This window comes from Ambystoma mexicanum, chromosome 2q (assembly GCF_040938575.1).
Source record: "Ambystoma mexicanum isolate Mex_15411 chromosome 2q, UKY_AmexF1_1, whole genome shotgun sequence".
Lineage (NCBI taxonomy): Eukaryota > Metazoa > Chordata > Amphibia > Caudata > Ambystomatidae > Ambystoma > Ambystoma mexicanum.
Window position 1 is genome coordinate 543,284,015 of NC_090924.1, and position 17,165 is coordinate 543,301,179.

The window sequence follows — 17,165 nt, forward strand, 5'->3', positions numbered from 1 at the left end:
TTTTACACAATTCACACAGCATGATGCATTAATTTAGAAGCACCAAACTTCTACAGGTGTTCACAGCATTCATTAATTCATGACATTGTAAGGTGTCAAGATTAAAGGCTGAAAAAACATCTGCTCTTTGTCAGCCACATGTTCCAAAAAGAGCCCCCATATCCGCAAGAATTTTGACATCCGTCCCGCCACTAGCGCAGACATTTTCTCTATCCCCATCAACTCCCACACTTTTACCCACCAGTAAGCGATGTATGGGCAGTCTGCTACCTTCCAAAAGCATGCATGGGTGATTCGGGCTGCCATCAACAGCTGGGAGATCATATCTGCTTTGGGAGCTGTCATAGGAAAGGAGCCATTTTCAGGGACGTCTCCCAGCAATAGGGCAAGCGGGTCTATAGGGAGTTGAGTGCCTGTGACCTCTTTAATTTTAGATCGTATCTCCATCCAATATGACTGTATAATGGTACAATGCCACCACATTTGAGCAAGGTCTCCCAATAGCCCACATCCGTGCCAGCATCTATCATAATACGCAGAGTGGATTGCATGCAGGCGCTGCAGGAACAAGTACCACTGAAAGCACAATTTGAGTGCCCTTTCTTTAACAAGAGTGCAGTGCGAACTTTTATGCGCTCTAGTCCAGATCCTTGACCAAGATTCTTCCAGGATTTCCAGGTCCAATTCTTTTTCCCATGACAGCATAGGGGGTGGGGGGGACTTCTTCTCCAGCATCACGTTTTCCAGGAGTTTATAACCTACAAATACTTATTTAGTCCCGCCAACACTTAAGTTCAATATCTGTTGGGGCACAGGACCCAGCTTGCCGAACAGCAGCATTAGTCACCCAGTGACAGGTTGAACTTTTCCTTACACTCAATGAAGGTCAGGGGCCCTGTGTCGCTATAGAGACCCCGTAATATCAACAATTCTCTGGAATTCCAAGCAGAATTTCTTTTTCCTGCATAGCCGGAGTGAATGCTGGTTTTTGGGTGATTGGGGAAAGCAGACTCAGTCCTCATTTGAACCCCCCCTCTGCGCAGAGGCTTTATCCCAAATTTGAAGAATCGCTAAGGTGGTAGTCAGCAGTGTTCCATGTCGACGCCGCGCCTCTTTGGGGAGGAAGGAAAGAGCCCAAGGAGAAGGGGGAAGCGGTTTTTTCTATGCCTTTCCATTTGGCGGTGTCGCCAGCATCTACCCACCCCAGAAGAGAGGCCACTTGAGGCCCGAAAATACTACGGAATCGATGGTAAACGCAGACGGTTTTTCGTGCTGTAGGTCAAGTCAGTCACGTTCTGGAATGAGCACAGGCAGGGCCTGGAAAATGTAGAGCAACTTCAGGAGGCAAGTCATTTTGACAGCGCAAACACGGTCTAGCCACGAGATCTCCTGTGAATCCCACATTTGAAGGAGTTCTTTGGCTTCTTGCCAGAGCCCCAGAACATATGACTTCACCAGACCAGAGTATGTGGGGGTTAGATGCATCCTCAGGTAGGAGAATTCTATATCCGCCCCTCGTAACAGAAGTGTTTCTCGTAGGGTTGCCAAGTCTACCAGTGTCTCCATTAGGCTCAGACCAATAGATTTCTCATAGTTTATCTCAAATCCTGATACTTTAGTTAATTGGAATAAGAGATCCATAAGGACCGGCAGAGAGATCAGCAAGTTCTTCAGAACGCACAGCACATCGTCTGTGTATATTGCTAACTAATGACATAATCCCCCCCCCCCTACATAAAACTAAAGATGTCAGGATAAAGTTGAACGCTTTGGGCCAGGGGTTCTGTAGCAAAAGCAAATACTAAGCGGGATAGGGGGCATCCTTGCCTAGTCCCTTTACCCAGGGATATCAGGGAGGACCAACAAGAGTTAACCCTGATGCGGGTGGCCGGGTACTGCAAGTTTGCAAGTACCAATTTAGTAAAGCACGGATTGAAGCCGAAGGCCGGCAGTAACAGTTTCAGTTAGTCCCAGGACATGCTATCAAACACTCGATGATCATCATGCATAGTAATGATAGTTTCCTTGGGATTTGGCAAGCCAGTGCTATGAGGTCCACTACTCTGCGAATATTATCATGGGCTCATCAGTTTTTGTATGAAGCCTATCTGGTCATTATTAAAGCAATAGTGCGCTCAAAATTATTATTGTCCCGAGCGTTTGGCATGTGTTTTTAAGCATACGTTGATCGATCGTACAAACATTTCCTATGCACCTTACCATAGTTTTCCTCGGTTTTACACATGCAAAATCATGCAGCAGGGCGCGGACATCTTGTGCTAATCTTATCCATTGCTGCATCCCTCTAAGGTGAAAACTCCCACTGGCGGAACTAAATCATATCCCCCGCCCCTGAAGCTGTTATCACTAGACACGTATGGCCCATTTCACAACGCCAATGCACGTCTCGTGTCAGCGTTCTCTGTGCTCCAGCCAATGACGTGTCTCCATGGAAATGGCAGGGCGCCTGTTTCCTCAATAAGTATAAACAGACCGCTTCTCAGACAACAGATTTGCTTTTCCAATCATTTAATTGTCTTTTTTTGAGTATCCTGTGGCTGGTTTCTGCTCTGTTCAGCTATCTTTGTTTCTCGTAGCCGGTGCAAACAGATACTAGTACTATCATTACTATCTATTTTAACTTTGTCGCATAATGGCAACAATACAGCCCTACCAGTGCAAGCCAGAGTATTCCGAGGCGGAATTACCCGAAAGAGAAAGATGCGGAAACGATGGGGCTTCAGACAACAATTGGGAAGACAAATCACCAGATCAAGAGCCTGAGCCTAGTCGCATGGACGACGTCTCCACATGGTGTACCTGCAATCGGTGCGAAGTAATGCCAACCGAGGAGGAGAACTGCTGCTGCCGAGATGAGACATGGCCGCAATGGGTTACCGAGTTGCATGACTTCAGGGCAGCCTGCCTCACATGGTCCGTATTGAGGATTATGATGGTGCTTATGCATGAACTTCGCGCAACATATCGCACTTGCAATCCATGTAATGAGTACGTGTACTCGAGATGTGATGTCACTTAGGCCACTAACATTTCATGTTGGTCTCCTAAATTGTCAAAACTTTGATCTATCACTGCCAAATGAATATAGTCTTGCAATTCTATACATCACTCGTGATTTGGGGAAATCATATTTGTCATTTTATGTGTCTTTCACATACAACCAAGAAACAATATTTCTCTGTGTCCCAAATATAATGGAATGCCTAGTTGTTCACTTTTGTAATGTGTCTACAATTTAAAGCCCAAGTTGATTGATCCGTGAAGTAACATTTGTACTGGCACCAATGCCAAAGTATACAAGATTGCATTTTCAACTAAGGTTTGATACACTTATCTTGTTCTTTTAAATACAGTTTGTATCTTTGTCTTCCACAGGTGGTACAGGCTGGTGGCCTAGTGTGCGTTTACATGGTGACTTCATGGGAGGCTTGGACACCGGGTTCGATATGAGTAATACCCGCCTGTGTCGTTGATGCCATTAGAGACACATTCCCCAGTGACAGCGGTTAGTACAGGGGATTTTCCCACACTGTGCTGCAACCCGAAGTATACAATGTGTAGTACATTTGTGCCATCAACATCAGCAACAATATAAAATACAACTGAACTTTTATGAATGGTTGTTTCAATTTTTCAGTGAATCAAGGATACGCTCACTTGTCCTGGCAGGGCTAACTGAGTGGGAACAGCCGAGGTGCCAAACACCATGTACACTTCAAATGTATCTTACGCACAGGGGCCATTGTTCACATGGCCTCCCCAGACCAAGTGTCTACAGGCAGGCTCCCCTGAAGCAGACCGCGCACCCTGCAATCCACATAAGTGTGTCTCTCCCTTCAGTGGTGTTCGGGGCCTTGTCTGCATGCCTCATGCCCAGTCACCCGCCCTCCATTATCAACGACAGTTCGCACCTGTGGATGTGCGCAACCAAGGAGGCTGGCAGGGATGGGAACGGCCAAGGTGCCAAACACCACGTACAATTCAAAGGTATCTTACGCGCAGGGCCATTGTACACATGGTCTAGCCAGACCCCAAGTGGGCGTCATCCGGCTCCCCAGTTCTAACGAATGGGTCTCGTTCACTTCTTCCATCAATTTATTTGCCTCGTCTTCTGAGCCATTATATATTGGTGATTGCGAAAGTCAAAAATCAATTTACAAGGGAACTCCCAGTGATAGCTGACCTTTTGTGACTAACCAGGAGATGACCCCTTTGCAAGCGTCGGTAGTTGGTCAAGGTATAAAGCGAGAGGTCCTGGAATAGAGTGAGGGAGGTTCCACGAAAGACTGCCAGCTCCGACCTCCGGGCTGCAGGCATAATCGCCTCTTTGTGATCAAAGAAGTGTACACAGGAAAGGGAATCTGGCAGAAGGTTGCGTCTCTGTTGTGTAGAAGAAAATACCCTGTGGCTTCCATCCAGGACTAGCCCTTCAGAGTTAGGGAGCTCAAGCTAAGAGCTAAAGAGATCTCTCATGTATTCAGCCAACTGGTGGTCTTGGACGTGGCGTGGAATCGCCCCCCCCCCCCGCCCGAAGGCGAACCTCATTTCTTCTCGACCTATTTTCTAGGTCAGCTTGTTTCGCCCTGATATCCTCAATGTGTTGCATACCGTGTTTTCAAGGTCATTTATGCGAGATTCAAGGGTAGATGAGTATTCAGTTCCGCAATTGACTTGGCCAGAGAGTTTTTGTAGGATTTTATTTCCTACTTGAAGGCCAGCAACATGGTTTCACAGTTCTGTTTGGAGACTACGGGATCAGCATGGGCTGGGGGCGAGTGGACCTGCACCCTCACGGATTGCATCGCTGGTTTCATGGCCTCCTTGGAGTGGGGGAGGAGTCACAAACATGGTGATGTCCGATGACTCCCCTTGGCCCCTGCTTTGGGGGCAAGGGGGAGTCATCGGTCACACCAAAAATGTCCCAGTGCTTGGGCCGAAAGGTCAGGGCCCAGACTGCTTCAGTTGCTCGCCGTGGTAAGGAGCTTTCAGAGGAAGGGGTGGTCAATCTCAGCCAATCACACAGCCCCCGACAGCCCATGGGAGCCTAGGCAGTGAGGGCACCGCATGAGGGGAGTTCAGAGGGAACGGGGGGGGGGGCGATAGAGTATGCCTGTGTCCACGGGATTATTCAGGAGGGTATTGCAGGGCTTACTGCTGATGTCTTGGGGCAGTTTCAAGGAGCAGAGATTGCTGATGAAGTGGACGGCAACAGCATGGAGCGAGTCACCAGCCACAGATCCGCCTGTTTGCGTTACTAAGAGCCCACGCCCCAGTCAGTTTTCAGGAAGCAGGGTGTCTTCAGTCCACAGATCCTGGGCCACTTTCCAGAAATATTCAAGGCGCAAGGGGAACCAGACGTATTTCCAGTGCCTCAGGAAGGGCGGCAGTTGCCATGGTGGTGAAACCTGCTCAGTCGGTGCAGGCAAGGAGCACTCCCTTAGCTACGCTGCTTCCTCCCCTCCACACCACAGCAGACAAGGCCCCATCTCCTCCGGCACAGCCTGGTCCAGTCTTTTCACAAATGAAGGGGCCGCCGTTATGCCTCCAGGCAGCCTGCATCCATTCCTCCAGATGGCAACGGCGTGGTGGGGAGGGTACAAAGTGGAGCAGAGGCGCTGCAGCGCTGAAACCTCAGGTGGGTGTGGGGTCGCTCCGGCCCATTCCTCACCTGAATGGCTGACCGGAAGGTTGAACCGTGTTCCTCCATGAACAAAGTTCTGACTGCAGCAGCTATGTAGAAGGCGAAAGCAGGAGGACTTGCTTGTTCCTCTCCTCAGATTCCACCGGCACTTATATTCAAGGGCTGGAGTCCACCCTCATCCGGGGAGAAGGGACATCAGAACGGAGGATCACAGCGCCCCATCTCAGGCGAGCAGGCCACCATTTTCCTCTCGCTCCGTGCCATTGAGGTGCTGGCGCTGAAATCGATTCATTTGTGGCTTGCTGGCTGCGATTTCGCCCTAGAGTCGAGCGCCAAGTTCAGGGACACCAACTGCATTGATGAGGGGGAAATAAAGTTGGATATCTTACGGCAACATCAGCAGATCGGAAGCCCCATCGTGGAGCTCTCGGCAGACACGACTGCATGGCGTGCTGCTTAGCCACGCCCCTGCCTCCACCATCTTTTTATGGAATCTTCATGTGGTTGTAATTATTTTTCATAACCTATATTTAAAAAGTATTTCTCCATCTAATGCAATCCAAATCATGGTAAATTGATTGCAAAGGTAATTTACTGTACTACTCAGATGTAACCTGTATGCATGAAACATTTATGAAATGTGGCATTATGCACAGATGTAATCGATTGTGAAACCCAGACTTTGGAATAGTATGCCTGATATTCGTTCCTCAAAGAGTTCAAATACGATTTCACAAAGACCCACATAGCAAAATCTGAAACCACATTTGAGGTGAAATATTGCATCTGATATGAGAAAGAGTTAGTAACATACTGTATTATGTCCTTTCCGTGTGTTGCCTAATCAGAGATGCACTTAGACTGTGCATGGTGCTTTGAATGCTATGCAAATTGCATGATCTCGCCGCTCCCTTGTATCTCGGCTTCCGTGTCCTTCCCCTAGATGATTTGTAAAATGCTCCGTTACTTATCGAAGCTAGGTCCATGCTCAATAAATAACCTAATAATAATGTTGTCCTGTAAATGGGATTTATACAGCACACTTCTTACATTTACACAACCTAGTAGGAATGTTGCTTGGATGAATTGGTGTGGGGAGGTCCTATATGACAGTCAGAAACCTACCTACCCTCCTTGTCACCTTCAAGGGCATGTTTAGGGAGCTGTGGTCCCGACAGGAGACTGAAATATCAGCAACCATGTGCTTTATGTTCTAGTCCAGGTTGTGCAGTGGGGTTTTTGTGTGCAAGGCGGTCCTGCACTGGAAGCAAATGACTATTTACATCTGGCATGGGTGATGTGAACATATTTTTCTATGGGTAAGAACGCAGAGATGTGTTTTTGTATTTCTTTAAAACACTTCATAAAGGACAGTGCATTACACTCTGCAAGGGGACGCTAAGCAATCAGGAAGCTAGGTAATCGGGCTCTTTTGCCTGGTTTAAGCCTTCCTTCCGCACAGCTCTGCCTGTGCTCCGGTCCCAACTCTTCCTTCACGCCTTAGAACTGTCACTCCTCACACGCAGGTGCTAAAGGTACGTTTCAATTAATTAGAAAAATGTATAATCTTACCTTGCTGCCCAATGCTGCGCTGTATTTTCAAAGCCTCTTTTCTTTGTCGATAACGTCACAGTCGGTTTATGGTCATAAAACCAAAAAAAAAAAAATCTCGAAAAAAAGTCGCATTTTTTTTAATGACGTTTTTTATTCGAAAAGGGGGGGTCCCCCCCAGCCCCCCCTCTTTTTTTTTACCATTTTTTTTTAATCCCGGACCCCAAAATAAATATATAATTAAAAAAAGAGAAATTCGACTTTTTTTTGTCTTTTTTTTTTTCGACCTTATTGTTGGTCGAGATTTTTTTTTTGAGATTTTGACCGACCACCGTCACAGTCATCAACAAGGAAAGCAGTCTTTTGAAATAGTGCATGGGCAGCCAGGTAAGATTTGTTTTCTTTTTTTTATGGAAACGCAAACCTCAGCAGCACTCTGGTCCTTTACTTGGGTGGTAGACTTTGGGTGGTAGACTTACCAGCAGAGTCAGCTCGCTGCTTTGCATTATATCGCCACAGTGTAGTCATAGCGATTATTTCTTGAGGCTCTTACGTCCGCTTGTCCAGAAGAAGAACACATTATATTTGCTTTAATTTCTTCTTTGACAATAGCCTATTTTCAACATGGTTGATGTCTGTTGAAACAGGCTAATGCTTGCGTTTAGATGACCTCGAGGCATTTTACTAATGTCAAATTACTGACAGGCTCGGCAATTTCTACTTCTGACTATTCTAAATGCAACTATTTTTGATCTGACCAATTGAATGTGTCACTGAGGCCTTCTTGGAAGTTACCAACTTAGTTGACTCCAAATATGTTCAAAACAACTACTGGTTATCATCAGTAAAAGACTGGAAAGTAAACCAGTTTTCTTGAATAATTGACCGGAGGGTCACTGTATAGATGTCACATTTATCAGACAAGCGAGAGCGGTGAGCCTTGAAAAACCTTTGTGATTGTACTTAAAACTCACTTTTTCAAATACATTGGGCTATTTCCCCTAAAAATGAGCCAAGCCACATAAGCGCAGACCCATACCTTTTATGTACTTTTGCCAGCCAAGCATAGAACCTAAATTAGTTGGCAAAATGACTCTTCTAATCCTATATGACTCCTTCATGGGGCTTTCATATCACAGAGATGGATCAACATAAGAGTCAATGCCTGGTTTATGTTTTTATATTTGGAGAGAAAACCAAATATTTACTGTCTTTGGGTGGAACTCCAGCCTTAACTTCTTCCCCTAATGGTGTCTTAGGCTCACCCTCCTTACCACAACTAAATATGCTCCTCTTGGCATGGTCAGGATGGTTTCTCATTTCCTACTCTCTTGGAATCTGGCCAGGCATGGGAAATGATCTATCTCTTCTCAGAGCACCCATTTGCAGTCCAACATTTCTCATTCATAAAGATAAGGTCCATGCTCCTGAAAGTCTTATTAATAAAGTTACAAGATTTTGGGGTACTTCTTTATCAGTATCTAAGTAGCTCCCTCAGAAAGTCCTCTGGTTGGTGTCATGAAACCATCTCTAATCTCCTTGCAGGTCCCCTAAACATTGGTGTGTCTCTGCCACAAGTTGCAGACAAACGAGGAGTTTCTCTTCCACTTCAAGACAGCCAAATGCCTCACCCCAATTCCACGCTAGGCTATGCATGCCTTATTCCTTTACGCTATCACTATCACTTGGCATTTTCTCCTGGTTCCCAACCTCCTCCTGATGTCTTCCACTGTCTCCCCAATGCCTCCCTCTTTCTGCCTCCCAACGACAACCCTCTTTCCACCTCCCTCTTTCCACCTCCCTATTTCTGCCTCCCAATGCCTCCCCCTTTCCACCTCCCTCCCTCATTCCACCTCCCAATGCCTCCCTCTTGTCTAACAATGTCTCCCCAACCCCTCCCTCTTTCCGCCTCCCAACGCCTCCCTCTTTCCGCCTCCCAACGCCTCCCTCTTTCCGCCTCCCAACGCCTCCCTCTTTAATTTTCTGGCGTTATTGCAGGTGAGCGCTGAGACCCTTCTGGGCCTCTTGTGTTCATTTCTTTGGACATTTGCTAATCTCACGCTCCATGCGCCGCTGTTCTCTCCCTCCCAATCCCTCCCCATGCATTTCCCTGTTCATAGCCCTCCCGCCTCCCAGCTCGCCCCCCTCCCTTGATTGGTGGCTTTGCCGGTGATCGCTGGCCTAGTGTCTTGTGTTAATGTCTTTCATCGCGAGGTCCACAATGCTCCCTTCCTGCTTTTCCCTATCGCCTTCTCCCTGTGCCCTCCCAGTGGCCCCTATTGGCCATTTCACTCATCTATGCCAGCAAGGACCTAACCCCCGGCAAACCTGCTTCTTGCGCCATTTCCCCATCTTGGCTGGCAGGTAATAATTTTGCCGTGGCGCCCCTGCCCCTTTAAAGATCATGGCGAGTGCAATTATTTCACCCAACGCGGCCCGTGAGGTCCGCAATGCTCCCTTCCTGCTTTTCATATCCCTGCGTCCCCCATGCCCTCCCACCGGCCCCTACTGGCCAATTACACCTTTATCTGGGGACTGATTTGGGCAGCCCCTTCAGCTAAGGGCCCCGAGGCAAAAGGCGACTCCTACATTGGCGGCGCCAAGATGTGTTGGCACGTGTCCGCAGGGGAAGCAAGTGGCCAGCCGTCAATCAGCAACAACCACCAAAGTAAGTGTGGCATGGGTGGGGGGTAGAGCAATTACTCTACTCCAAAAAAAAAAAAAAACTGCCACTCTACATTACCCTCCCTCGGAATTGTGATTGTTAGCATATGCCACACCTAGATGTAACTAGGACCATTGGCCTGCGTCGCCTCTGGATGGGGTCGCGGGTGTCAGCGTGTGCCACACTTGGATGGAGTTGTGAATGTTGGCATGTGCCACACCTGGACGCAATTGCGAACATTAGCCAGCGTCGCATCTAGATAGGATCGTGAATGTCAGCATGTGCCACACTTAGATGGAAGTGTGTTAGAATATGCCACACTTAGATGGAATTGTAAATGTTAGACTGCGCCACACCTATACATAATAGTTATTATTAGCCAGCGTTGCATGTAGACGTAATCGTGAACATTAGCTAGCGTTGCATCTGGATGGGATCGTGAATGTCGGCATGTGCCACGCTTGGATGGAAGTGTGATTGTTACCATAGGCATAGGAATTTGTAAATGCCAGCATGTGCCACTCTTAGATACAGTTGTGATTATTAGCATACGCCACACCTGGACGTAATTGTGAAAATTAGCCGGCGTCGCATCTGGATGGGATCGTGAACGTTGGCCTGTGTCACATCGAGATAGGATCGTAAATGTCAGCATATGCCACACTTAATTAGAATTGTGATTGTTAGCATTTGCCCAATTAACCAATCCACTAACAATTTCACCCCTCTGAATACACCTCTCAAACTCTAACCAAATACAACCACAAGACTAACACAAAAATCCACACACTTCACTACACTGCAACAACAAAACAACCCACACAGACTCGCACAACAGCACACAACGACTACTGACCGGAAAACACCCCAAGCCCAGCCAACGGAGTTAACCGTGTTGAGGCTGCCAATCACTGCTCTCTTGCACTTTTCCAGCTTGCTCCCGCCCCCTTCCCTGTTTCAGAACCGCCAGAGTGCCAGAGGACCACTCCGGTGGTGATAGTGTGCGGTACAAATATCCTTTAACATTAACATTTCTGCTTCCCTCTTTCCACTTCCCATAATCTCCCTCTTTCTGCCTCCCGTCTCCCTCTTTCCACCTGCCAACTTCCCCCTTTATCTGTCTCAGGATGTCTTTTTTTACCCCTTCTTTTCCAACACCTTTATCTTCCCAGTTTGTCTCCAAACTTCTTCTACAACTTCTTTCCTGAATTGCCAACTCTCTCCATACTCCTGGATACACTTTTCTGAATACCCACACCTCTCTTCCTCTGGCATCCCTTTTAAACTCTTGTGACTCTTCCTTAAGCCTGGTTTGAGTGTATGGGCCTTCACATGTGTATCCTTATTGTGGTGGCTACTTTTAGTTTATGTGGAATTGCTTTCCCCCCTCAGGTGTAGCTCCTATTTTAGCGCCTATGGCTGGACCACAGTTTTTAAAAAGCCAGTCCACCATCTTGCAGAGTCTCTTGGGGGTGCACTGCCCCATGTGAGGTCACAGGTCCCATTAAGGGTCAGTAGAATTTCTATCCAGTATGTATGGTCTAATGCCCATAGGCTAAGAAAGGGTGACCTGGGGATCCTCAGACCTCACCACTGGACATTATTCACTAGCTTAGGTAGGTCCCAGGCCCTCTTGTTCCTCCACTCGAAGTATCCAGAATAAAGAAGGAGACTTTCTCACTGGGAATCTGCTACCTATGCAGACAATACCATTCCTGACAAATTCAACAAGTAAATATTTAGTGTCTTTAATAGGCCTCCTTTAAATATTTTAAGTGCGTCTCTTTCTGAAGGGCTTTTCCCACACTCATAACATGGCTTGGCTACCCATTAATTGGTGGAAAAAGGTTCTGGATGAGGCCATATTAAAACTTACTGCCAATCTCTGGTCTGCCCGCTTTAGTTTAATTGTTTGAGAAATCAATAGTCTTACAAACACAGACACACACTGAAAAAAAATTACTGCTCTGGAATTTTACCCAGTCATGGCACTGAGACATCTACTCTTGTGGATAATGACGCCCAAATTACTGATGGAGGGTTGATGCCTTCTTGTTGATATTGTAGGATCTTTTGTTTTTGCGGCATTCAATATGGTGGCCGTATTTGCACGCATGGAATGGACATTGGGGGGACGGATGGAACGGTTGTGGAGTCATTTTGAGTCTTCCTATCAGGCAAACTTCTTTATGTTTGGGGGGGGTTCCTTCCGATTGTTCTAAACTCTGCTGCTAAGGTGTTGTGTGCCCCTGGGGTCTATCATTTTGCCAATATTATTCAACTTCCATATAGATAGAGCTGTCGGAAGCTATCATTCATGGCTACAGCGTCTGCCCATCAATACGCTGTGGACAGCCAATTATTTCTTTGCCTGTTGCAGATAGTAGATGTCGATCACATGGGGAGTTGTCGCTCGATGACCAAGTCCTGAGAGGCTTAGGCTACCCTGATGTCTAAAACCTCATTGATTTTCTGTTGTGCAGGCTCCAAAACTTCACACTGCTGGCAATAATACCATGACACAGAGCACTTCTCCCAACCACTACCTAATAAAATGTCAGTTGCCCTCTGCCGCTGATGACATCCTGTCATTGCCTTGTTTCTGGGCAGTGCCCCACTTTTTCCCAGTCTTTGCCACTCGCCCCTCCCCCAGCCCTGCCCAGCCCCTTCACCACCACCACTACTTCTTCCCCCGGCACACATGCGCACGCGCACCTGCACGTATGGAAATCAACATTGTCTCTACCTTTGGCGTCTGGTATGCTTATTGCAATATTTTTAAATGGGCTCTGGCATTTGACAGGGCCTTCCTTCATCTCTTGCTGGCTCTGCCTAATCCTTAGACTATCTACTGGAAACTAAACTCTCCTCAAGCTCACGCCTCTCTAAGAAAGCCCAATTGGCTCCATATCAATTGTATCCTTTACACAAGCTTCAAAAACATTCTTTCTGCTAAATATTTCGATCAGCAGTACAAGCTCCTGTGATAGCTCATACTGATTGGGGTGAAGCACTTCTGCTTGGAGTTTCAATGAGCATGTATGCACAAATGTCACCATACATCCAACTTTTCTGGGATTTCTTCAACAGCCTCTCCGGGAATGGAGGATTCTTTTTAACATGGGGTGTTTGATTTCTAAAGCACTGCTGTCACATCAGCCCAGCTATTTGGCCATACAATCATAAAAATCAAAGCATTTGTCGGGAATCATAAACCAGACAAATTGACTTTTGGGAGTTAATCAAGAAATTCATAGCCAGAAAACTAGGGCTGAGTGCTGCACACAAGATTGGTTTAGGAAATGTTTTCTGTTTGCACCGAAAGCCAGAAAATGAGGTGGGCCACTTTAAGATTACGGGAATGGAACTGTGGTTGTTTGAGTTGTTGCCACATGGGGAGCCTGTCGGACCAATGGGTTGTAGCTCTGCGAGGCCTTACGATGTGCCCAGCAACTGCAATTGTTTTATCACATTAACTTACTTGCATTTTGTATCGCACATCACTCTATAGTTCATATATTATGAAATATCATGAATGAAATAAATGTAAATTAAGCAAAAAAGTCTGATTAATTAACTATGTCAACCGTGGTGGTAAAGTCCAATGATGCACACTGTGTACAGGACAGTATCTGAAGATTCTAGTACATTATGTTTTGAAGGGCTGTTTCAATCCTGTAAAACAGAGAAAATGCATGATGAAGAGTAAAGTGGATGCCCCAAATTGTTTATCTCCAAAAAGTGTTTTATTTAGTATGAAACTGTTAATTTAATATATTCCTAATGATGGGCAAACCTGGTATGTTAACATACTGGCAGGCTTTCCTGAATCCAAGGATTAAAAATATGTATTTTTTTCAACTTTATTTTGGCATTTGGCATACACGTTGCAATATATAATTATCCATTCTTCAATTTAATACACATTCGTTCAAAATTCCTATACCAAGACCGTCCCCTAGAATAATGCCCCAGTTTCTTTGACAACCAGTCTGATACATGTATTAAAATAATCCATCCCCATTCAGAAATATTTTTTCATTCTAAGCCTCCAGGCCTGGTCCAGATAGGTCCCTACCACACTTTCAGCATCCCACAGTCTTACCGTAGAATCTAAAAGTACAGGCAACAGACTGCATGCTTCTATACACTGGGCATAAAATCAAAAAGTGTTGTTGACATTCACACATATACAGACACAAGGGGCAAAATTGTGATCTTGTATTGTCCCATCTGTTTAAAATTATTCCCAGTGGTAGTATTACAAATCTTCATAACGTTTGTATCGAAATAAGACTCATACGACTTTTTACTGTAAAATATCCTCTACCATTCTTGCTACTCAAAGCTTTCTTCACATATTCCTCCCAGCATTTCATTTTATTTGCATCCTTGACCATCAGTAGCCCCTTTATGGCAGAGATTAGACCTTATCGGTCAGCCATCTTCTTAACCACGTGTAAGGGTGCAGAAAAAGGACTGACACAAAGGTGGCATGTTTGGGGCTACAGACTTTAAATAATAAAGCAAGAGAAAACCTATATTTTCCTATTCCTGAGAGGGGTTTCCATACCTCAACCAAAGAACTAAGGTGTCTGTCAGGATGTCTGTTAAAGTAAAACTGTCCACTGTCCTGGGTCAAGAAAACCTTACTTCTGTCCCTTACACTATAAACTAAAGAGTAAAGAAGAAGTGCTCTGGCCCTAGAGGAATGCATCCCTTCTCCTAGGTTATGGTCCTTGGGGGAATGACCCCCTTCCCCAGGTCACAAAGTTTGAAAACAAGGTATACTTTCATGGGCCAGGAGAATGCTTCCCTTCTCCTGGCATCCAGTTTCAAACATCCTGGGGGAATGACTCCCTTCCCCAGGCCACAAAGTTCCAAGCAAGCTCTTACAACCAGGGGGAATTAATCCCTTCCACTGGTTTTCCCTTTGTTACGTTTCACAGATATAACACCCAACTCTGAGTATTTAGGAGGGTCCACAACCCAGGCTTCTCTTCTTTGGTTTGGGCCCACTTCCTTGCCAAGTACTGCCATCAGGAAGATGACTCATCACTCTCTTGCTTTGGATCCCCGACGACCCTGGTTTCTCTCCCCTTCTCTTTAGGTCCTCTTGGCTGCCTAGCTTGCAAAGTACTGGCACAAGGGTTCTAATCCTGCTCGCTATAGCCATACAGCGTTTTTGCCTCCTACACCTTCCTTCTCCTACTGGTCCCGCCAGTTCCTGTTACCTCGCCTGTTCTCTGTATATGCGGCTGGTTTTTCCTGGGGTCCCTCTTCTAATCCAGATGACACGGCATCTTTATGTCTCTGTGACTTCATCTCGCGAATTTCCTGTTGGGCTGACGGTAGGGACGCTGGCTCTTGCGTACGCATCACCGGCTGTCAGCCTCTTGTTACTTGTCTGGACGCCATGGGGCAAAGGAGTCCCGATGTCCTCTCGACTCTGGCCTTCTCTGCGTCTCCTTTGTTCTTCTTGGGCTTCACGGTCTCTCGTCCTGGTTGGCTCTGTCACCCTGATAGGTAATCCTTCTTTAGTTTTTATGTTGTGGGAGGAACCACGCCACCGTGGAAATCTGTACCGTTGCAGCTCCTTCTGGTATTGCTCTTCATTGTTGCTATGTCCCACCTCAACCCAGTACTTGGATTACCTATGTTTCTGATGTTCCTCTTTGTTTCAGTACTTTACAGGACCTTAAGGTAGACTGCCTTATATAGTGTGTGGGGGTCTGGTACTCTCATAAGGGCTATACCTCAGATGGTCATCCTTCTCCCGAGTGGAGGGGGAAGAGAACCTCCCCATGAGATACTCCCGCATTATACCACCCTGAGGGGGACAATTGGCTAGCGCCCTTACCTCTCTGACCTCATGGGAAAGGGCTCCCAATCTGGGAGAAGTGACGACATCCAGTGATTCTTCACACATAGTCCTACATGATATTTATAAATATTATAAATAACCAAATAACCACGCAAAAAAGGTTGATCTTTTTTCCATCTGATTCTTTGCAGCCTTCAATATTAGCGAATATCCCTTTTCGCCCCAGCTCCTGCCTACCTTCAGCCTTAAAAATGAGGTGGGAGGGGCACACCTGTCAGCACTCAAGTGCATCCAGGGACATGGCAGTTTGATTTAGAAAGAGCATTCTTTCTAAATCAGTCTTATTTGTGATTAACTAATAAGACCTTTTCACTCAACGCACCCTTAACATTTTTGGGCTACTTCAAGGAGCTTACTGCTTCAGTGTGACTGATTTCCATCAACTCCTATCAATATTGCTGTAGGAATGGATTGGTCTACAAGCAGAAAGAGTATCGGTTTCACGCTGATCCTCATACCTGTATCTATTAAATTCAGCTCTATGTGTATTATGGTGTTATTTGAGAGCCCTCTTCAAAAAGACATGTTCAATTCTTACTAGTTTATCACTTGGAATGCATTGCATCAAACGCTGCTTGTTTACTAGACACCTCAATGGCTGTAGCTATACAACTCTTTCCTAAGGAGTCACTAAATTTAGATACGGTTGGAGTTGATTTTGCTAGTGGAACTGGACTCTTAACTTTGGGCATTCCATTTGCACCCTATATTTAATCTGTAGCCCATATAATGAAACTGCTTGACTTCCTCTATTATTATTACTTTCAACTGGAAGTCCGATTTTTTTCAATCTTTTTTTGTGAGATGGCATACCATCAATTTAGTATTTGGCCAATGAATATCCAACCGCTTTTTTCTGCTTGAGTAAGAGACTAGTGCTAGCTGCTTCTTCAAGTCAATAAGTGTTTTATAGATTAAGATGGCATTGTCTGCATATGTAAAGTAATGTAGAGCCAAAGGTTGGCCATGCTGCCCTATATAAGAATTTCACCACTGCAGGTTGTAATATTGGTGTCTTGCCCAAAGTTAAGAATCTTGCATATACTTGGATTCAACTTCATCGATGAATGCCATGTGAATGCTGTCATTTCTTCCTCTGCATACCATCTTATGCTTTTAAGAAGGATTATACTATTTGTTTTGGATGCAAACTGCTTAATACTTGCCAGGACAATAATTGGTGCCACAATCAATTGATTATTGTGGCAGTTGGCACAGCACAGAGGAACATATTGAAACTAGAAGTGGTGCAGAACCATCCTGCAAGGACTGTAACACACCTTAAGCATGGAGAGCATGTTACGACAGCTTGTCAGGTATTACACTGACTGCCAGTTAAAGGATGCTTACAGTTCAGGATCTTGACTATTGGTCACAAATGCCTGTTTGGCAAAGGTCCTGTA

General features: G+C 45.8%; 1 protein-coding gene across 3 annotated transcripts in view; it reads right to left on the bottom strand.

The window, feature by feature from the left end:
* CTDSPL (CTD small phosphatase like) overlaps positions 1 to 17,165 on the bottom strand; it is a 404,110-nt gene that overhangs the window by 108,966 nt on the left and 277,979 nt on the right. The window lies entirely within an intron of this gene.